The sequence below is a fragment of the Anthonomus grandis genome, chromosome 4 (assembly GCF_022605725.1).
Source record: "Anthonomus grandis grandis chromosome 4, icAntGran1.3, whole genome shotgun sequence".
NCBI classification, from domain to species: Eukaryota; Metazoa; Arthropoda; class Insecta; order Coleoptera; family Curculionidae; genus Anthonomus; species Anthonomus grandis.
The window spans coordinates 13,409,275-13,417,436 of record NC_065549.1 but is presented as its reverse complement, the minus strand read 5'-3'; the positions used below and the strand labels follow the sequence as shown (position 1 = coordinate 13,417,436).

The following is an 8,162-nucleotide window of genomic DNA, read 5'->3' as shown; positions in this document are numbered from 1 at the left end:
AAAAACATCCAAAAATAGACTGCACTACTTTAACATTTTTGCATTAATTTCACTCACCCTTGAAACAGTGGTGCTAATACTATTAATTATTTTATTAATTTTAGTAACAGAAGTTAAATTAAAAGAAAATTTAATTGCATTATTAAAAATATCTTACTCATAAAAGCTTCTTTTAAAATAGCAATCAGAAGTATTTTGTAAAGATTCAATAAAAAATGTTTTTTTTTTTTAAGTTTTTTTCAAGACATACATTATTTAAATATGATATTTTTTCCCTTCTTATCACCAATAGGGTAAGATTTCTGTGTCTTTAATAATGAAGCTGGTATTAATTCTACGGTTTATCGGTCATTTCTTACAACTAGAAATAGAGTATGCTCAACTTGGATTTAGCATGTTATTAAAGTAAAAGTTTCATAGAAGGATAAAAAATACTGTAACTTGAAAAATATAAAAAGATCATGGGGTCAATAACTACCTTGCTTCTTCATTTTGTAGTTCATCTCTTATCGGAAGTTTGTTATCTTCAAGCAAATTCAAGCCTTGTTTGTGTCTCCGTTCTTCAAAAACCTTTCCCTCGACGATCAGTTAAGGAAATGTATATTTCTGTCTTTTTAATATGTGGCCTAGATATTGAAGCTTTATTTTTTTATGGTGTTATTGATTTCGCATTCCTTCTGCAGTTGTTTCAGTACATCGGCAATATTAATTATATTGATCCAAGGAATATGCCACACAGCAGCCCCACATTTCAAAGGCTTGTAGTTTATCCATGTGATTTTCCTTAAGTCCGTGTTTAAATTCCATACAAAAACGTGAAAGAAAAACGTTGCAGCGCAATATCCTTATCCTAAGTTCCATGTCAAATACTTTTGCATTTTGATAAATGTTAATCTGGCTATCTCTTATTAATTCTTATTATTATTTCTCTTGTTTAGTTACCCGATTGTTGTATCCAAGTTCCTAGTTATTTGTATGTCTACGCATTCTTACCGATGATTTGCTACTGTCACTAGCCTACAAGACTTAAATACAAAATGGTTTCTTAATATAATTCTAATAAACATGAAGAGACAACAAAGCAGGTTATATTCAAGGTACAAGGTATATTCAGATACCTTCTTACACACAAGAATAGAGCGAGTTTAAATTGTATTGAGTCAATGCTTAACCCATGGTTATATAAAGACTGTAAATTAGGAAATAAATACAAGAAATGCCATAAAAGCATGGTTCAATATCTCTCTCTAAATCTCGGTTCTCCTAATGGCTCCAGTAATCGAGATGATAAGGTCAGCAATGAAAGCATAAATAATTTTACCGTTTATGTATTATTTTTTACATGCTTAAACAGAGCAAGCTCAATCTGTTTTTAGTGAAAATCTCACAAAAAAACCCAAAAGCACTTTGATTTGAAAAATATAAAACGATCAGGTGTCCAACTCACTAAATTATAAGACTTTTATGGCACTATTTGGTCATAATTTTCAGGCGTTGATTTAATTTAAGTAAATCCTGACTTGTTTAATGTCTGACTTAAAGTCAAAAATTTGATTTAAGTTATGACACCTCAGAGGAAATACTCATATATTCATTAGTTATAAGCTGCTAGAAATATACAGCTCCAGCTTGTACCATACACATCTAAAAAGAAATAAAGTTTTTTCAAGACCTCAGGATTTTAAGGAACATACCTACAATAACGCACCACAAGTTAAGGATTCTATAAAACCCACCACTATAAAAGCTATTGTTATCTAACAAAAATAACCTTAACTTGTTTCAATCAAGTAATTAGAAATAAAGAAGAATACAGGTTTTTACAGAAAGAATACAGATTTTAGTCGCCAACTGAATAAGTTCAGACTGAAAGGATTATCATTTTCTCTCAAGCTCTCTTGACTTAATTTTTTATTAGCTTTCATAGGCGCTAAAAAGCAATATATGTACGCTGAAAACAGATAAGATTCTCTAAATATAGTTAAGAAACTATACAATACACTTTTCGAGATTTTATTAGCAAGCGACGAGTTGCTAACTCTATACACTCAATTAAATCTAATCTCCAATTTTTGAATATCCAGTATATTACCTAATAAGAAAACTAATTCTAAGTCAAGTAAAAGTCATTTATGATAAAAGTTATAAGATGGTTAAGATTCCTCTACTTTAAACTACTTTCATAAAAGTATGGTCGTATTTTTTAGAAATCATGTTCTCAGTATCGATGACACACCTCAATGCTCAATGCTGAATGCTGGTTTGGTGCAAATGAATCTTTTTATAAGTTATACAGACAGAAATAGAGTAGCTGGCTTTATCTATAAGGAACCTATATCCAAATTCAACCAGACAGAAAAGACTGGAAAAAGACTCCAAACTTATGATAATGTGGTAGAGCCAGACATAACCTTATGGTCAGTTGGATTATGTGAAGATATGCAAGCAGAGAATATTATCTAAAGATTAAACTAAATCTAAAACGCAGCATATGTTATTTGCCAGGAACCTATTTATAGTCCGCGCCCGCTGTTATTTATTTAAATCAAATCAAATATGCTTTATTTTCACATAATACAAAAATTTGAGAAAGTTGACTTAAATATAGAGTAAACAAACATACAATAAAAGAAACAAATGGGAACACATAAAAAATAAATTGATCAATAAAATTAAAATATCAGAATTTATAAAATATTTAAATCTCACATAATAAAGCATAATAAAAACCTTTCAAATAGTAGTAACTAAAATTTATCAAAATCTGTGTCGTAATTATTCAACATGCAATACTGTAAAAACCACCTTAGATCAACTTTTTAATCGATATAATGCCCATATCTCCGGAAATTCCGGAGGAACTTTAATAATTTTTTGTCCAGATATTAATAATTAATAACTAAATCGATTTATGGTGGCTATAAACCTTTACAAACTTTTTTTTCTGTGAAAATTAATTAAAAAATCGAATAGTGTTATATTTTATAGATAAAAGTTTAATTTAAATCCCTTGGAAGGTAAATCTTTAATTAATTTGACAAAAAAACCTTAGTTTGACGAGGTTTATACCCACTATAAACTGATTTAGTCATCCATTGTTAATATCTAGGCAAAAAAAATATTAAAACTTTTTTGGAATTCCAGGAGATACTGGCATTGTATTTATGATTAAATAGTCGTGGGGACGGACTACACCTATGTTGCTGGCAAACGACATATGCTGCGTTCTCGATTTTGGTTGCTGGATATCGATGGGACCTAACCTTTATTTTTGCACACATTATTTTTGCAGCATTTCGGATTCGAATAAGCAAAAAAAATGCTAGATTATAATAATATACTTAATTACAAATTTTAAGTAATATTTTTCCTAAAATAAATGAAGGGAAAAAGCTTAATTTTGGTATCCAACATTCAATAGATACAACACAAATATGTTGTGATATGATACCTAACTCGCCTATGAAAGGAACGATTTGAATTTTCTTTTTCCTAATATATATGACCCACTTCAGATTTCTCTATTATTTTTCAGCATAAAGAGAGTTTTTAATTTTAATATTTGTTAAAAAAATGCACTGAAACCCAAAATATCCTTCTAATACAATGAGCGCAGTTGCCAAATACCTATATCGCGAGAATATTTCTAAGCAAAACTTACGTTCTTTATAGAAATTTGGCGATTTAAAGAATCCAAATTTAAAATTTTAATTATTATTAGTGATTAGTGTAAATATAGTACAAAATAGTTTTAGTTTTTCTTTTGTTTTGTAATAAAGAATACGATTTAGTATATATACTTTATTTTCTTCTGTTAAAGTTGAGTAATCACTGGCAACATGGAATACTCATCATGTTTACCAACAAAATATCCCCTCTGCCTTCTGTGTAGATGTTGGGCTCAATTCAAAGCACTCAATGTTTATTATGGTGTATCCAATAATCTAAGATTTGTGAAGTTAACTTTATCGAATGCTTTCTTGAAAGCTATTAAACATACATAGAGATCTTGGTTCATATCCATACATTTACACATCACTTATTTAAAATCGATAATCGGATTTTCGAGGAAATAGAGATTTTACGCGGTGATCGCCAAGGCTGTATATTTTTCCCACTACCGTTTAATATATACAGCGAGTTAATATTCCGGCAGGCAGGAAAGAATAACTATTAATATGCAAGTTTTAAAAAGCATTTGATTTGCAGATGACACCATCCTAAAAACAGGGAACCTTAAAGATTTACAATCGCTTGTACAAAGATTAAGTGATATCTGCAAAGCTTATGGATTAAAATCTAACCTGAAAAAAGCAAAATTTATGATCATATCAAAAAAAGAGAATGTCCAAGGTAATCTTGTAATAGACAATACCCCTATAGAGCGAGTAAAGAATTACAAGCATCTGGGGACCTGGATAACCGAAATGCTAGATCAGTTGCGAGAAATTAGATCGCGAATAGAAATAGCAAGAACTGCTTTTGTTAAGATCTGAGGCTTGGACGCTGAGGAAGGTCAAAATGGATAAGCTTGAGGCATTTGAAAGATGGCATTATCGACGTTTACTAAAAATATCATGGAACGATAGAGTTTCTAGCATAGAATGACGTCTAAGAATCCAAAAAGAAGAAGATATAATAAACAAGTTAAAAAAAGAAAACTTGAATACTTTGGACATGTAGTAAGAGGACCTAAAAAGGTGCTACCCCAGAACATCATGGAAGGAAAAACTAAAGGCAGAAGAAGCCAAGGATGGAGAAGAACATCGTGGCTTAAGAACTTAAGAGACTAATTTAGATTAATATCAAATCAGTTATTTAGAACAGCCGTAAATAAAGTACGAATTGTTTAATGATTTTTCAGTCTCCGACGAGAAGACGGAATGTAAAGAAGAAAACATAGAGGTATTAAAATAAAGACAGTGTAAAGTAGAATAAAAGAGTGATTATTGTTTCTTAAGGATAGAAAATGTTAAGAGGTCAGATTAAGTAACCATTATACAGATCGTTTTTAAACTTTTATGAGTGAATGTAGGCAATCTAACTTTAAAATGTATGATTTTTATAATTGAAATATTTTTTTCTTATAATAGCGAATACAGAATCCCAAAAACAAGAAAATGGAAAAGAAGAAATAAGGGACAGACGTTAGCCGTCGCGATGGCCGCCCGATAGCCTTTTACACAAGTTATTGTTAGGTAGGCCCAAAGGAAAGAAGAGATTGGAACTCGTGACCCTGATACTATATTTCCCTGGCTCTTTGACGAAATCGATAGGTGACGTCATAGACAGGGTGGGATCTGGAACAGTTTTTTACTTAATGTAACTTAATATAAATATATTTGATTTATTCGGCAGGGGTTTAAAGTTTTTATGAATCGAATAAGGTAAACTAGTAATGAGTGGTTTGTTTGTTGTTATCTAAATTGCTGTTTTTAAGAAAAAAACATAAACATAAAGACCATAGAACTATATTTTATATTAATATTTTTCATTACGGAAACAACATATTTTACAGACTACAGTAAAACTAACAATAAAATTGGCGTCATAGAAAGTTGCCAAAATGTGAAATTTCTACTCTGTTAATTTTTTTACATAGATTAGATTTATTTGTGAGTAGTAGCTTAAGAGGCGTAATAGTAATAAAAGTTCATTTTTAAAACACATTTTTCAATTTATAAAGTTATAAAAAGGGAGCGAGAGTTTATAATTTATTTATTTAGGAAATTACACAATTTTGTTTTAAGAAAACACAAAGTTTTTCCTAATATTTTTTTACTAGTTTAATGTTTTTAATTTTTTTAAAGGTGTATTTTAAACTGTACCAATTTAAGATCGTTGAGTGAGGCAGAACACTGTAAACTCCAACAAATCTGTACATATAATATTTTATGAATTTATTTATTATGGAATAGGTATATAATGAAAAAATAAAAATAAGTAATAGAAAAGTTGCTATTTTTATTTTGAACTTTGGCAATACTAAGTAATATGTGAGATGCTTTTGTAGTTGCAGTTGACAATATCAGGTTTTATTGTTGTTTTTTAGGTTTAACTGAAGGACAATAGGCTGTATGTGTACTTTGCGAATAATTCTGTGAGGAGGAAGAGCGTGAAGATCATTTTGGAGGTAACCTCAATCCTGTCGGCTTATATACAGCTCCAAATATTAGTTGTGATTGTAAGGAAAGATGCGACGTGTCAATGTGTTATTAATGGATATCTGGCATCCCAAATTAATTGCCAACATAATGATGATTCGTTAGGAAGTTAAATTAATCTTCAAGGCATAACTTATATAGATACGAATATCGTTTTTTTATTTTTTTTTATTGAATTTTTAAAAATTTTAGATACTTTTTTTTTGGTGGTAGTGGGTAGTTTTTCTAATGAAAATGGTTCAATTTTTTTTCATTCAGAGGTGTGAAAAGAATATTTACAATGCAAAAATGCCATTTTATGCAATTGATTAAATTTTTTAAGGAACTAATAGCCCTTTTGACGCCTTGAAAAATATTACTGCTATACAAAAACTATTAAACATCAATCGAGATCGTCAGATAACTTATCATTAGATTAAGGCATTCTTGAGTATTAGCCTGATCAGAAACAATAAAATATAGATATATCATTTTTTTTAAATTTTGCAGCAATCGACACATTCTATCCCAAAGATTAAAAACAATTTTATGTAACGCTCTCGTTCTATCTGTGTTTGACTATGGATATGTTGTTTATGGAAACTGCTTGACACAAATAAAAAATAAAAACGTATACAAGGAGTGCAAAATTCCTGTTTGCGGTATATCTATGGAATCCGTAAACATGAAAGAATTTCTTATAAACTCTGTGAAACAAACTGGCTTAAAATGGAAACCAGGCGTACAGTGCACTGTGCATATTTTTATAATAAGTTATTATTTTATGAGACACCTATATATCTTTACAATAAAATTTTTTACAGATCGCATGTACATAATATAAATATTAGATTTAAAGGTTTGATAACACCTTCTCTACATCAAACATCTATTTATGATTGGAGTTTTTCCTATAATGTTTCAAAGCTTTACAACTCTATTCCTGATTGTTTCAGGATTTTGGAACCACGTATATTTTTTGAATAATTTTTTCTAAAAAAGCACAATACCTATACCAGAAATATTTCTTAAGGCATTTTTTTGCATTCAAAATACTCTGGTGACTACATTCTCCCTAAAAAATATACACCAATCTTAGTTAGTGGAAATATATTTAAAATATTTAATTTAATATTTTGTATTTATGTATAATACTAAAATGTTAAGTTTTGAAAAAAAAAATAAAAACGTCATTTTTTCAGGCAGGTACAGTGACCAGTAATAATTTATTTTAATAAATCTAAAATTTTTAACGAGCTAATAAAATAATTTTTTGAAATTAAATGTAATTTTTCCAGGCAGTTCACATTTTTTAAAATTTATTTCCATTTATTTACTTTTTTTCACGCAGTTGAACTTTCTGTTTTAAATGTATATTTTAAAATTTTAAAAAATATTCTAAATTAATTCGAAATACATTTATTTTAGTTATAATTTACCCGTTGAAGGATCCACTAATCAATAACCAATTATTAGAAATACCGTCTGCCACCTATAAAATCCTTTATAAAACACCCCTCTAAATCTGGAATCTTCATTGATTATATCCACAAAATAAAAGCAACATTCCCTCTATATTGGATATCAGCCTTGAAATCCAGAAAGTCTGGAATCAATACTTTCCGGAAATCACGAGGTTCACGTTGTTTTTCCTAGATGGCGCGAGACCTCAAAACTTAAATATTTTTTCGTAAGCATGTATTAAAGAAAATCATATCATTTTACCTGAAATTGCATTACTTTGTACTAGAATTTATAGACACCGCATAATACTTATATGTTCTTAATTAAATAACACTTGAAACTTATTAAATATTTTTTTTATCAATTTCAGGAAAAAAAGTCGTTATTATTTATAATTCTTAAACAAATCATAATGATCATTAAAAGAAACTGTAAAAATCTAAAAAGAAACATCACCATTATAATTCGTTATAGACTTAAGCTTGATTTTAAATTTTATATCCTAAAAATCGCACCAAATAAATACTCCTCCATCAATTATTTGAATTGGAAATA

General features: G+C 29.0%; 1 protein-coding gene across 1 annotated transcript in view; it reads right to left on the bottom strand.

The window, feature by feature from the left end:
* LOC126735738 (uncharacterized) overlaps positions 1-8,162 on the bottom strand; it is a 508,234-nt gene that overhangs the window by 279,555 nt on the left and 220,517 nt on the right. The gene's annotated exons all lie outside the window — the stretch shown is intronic.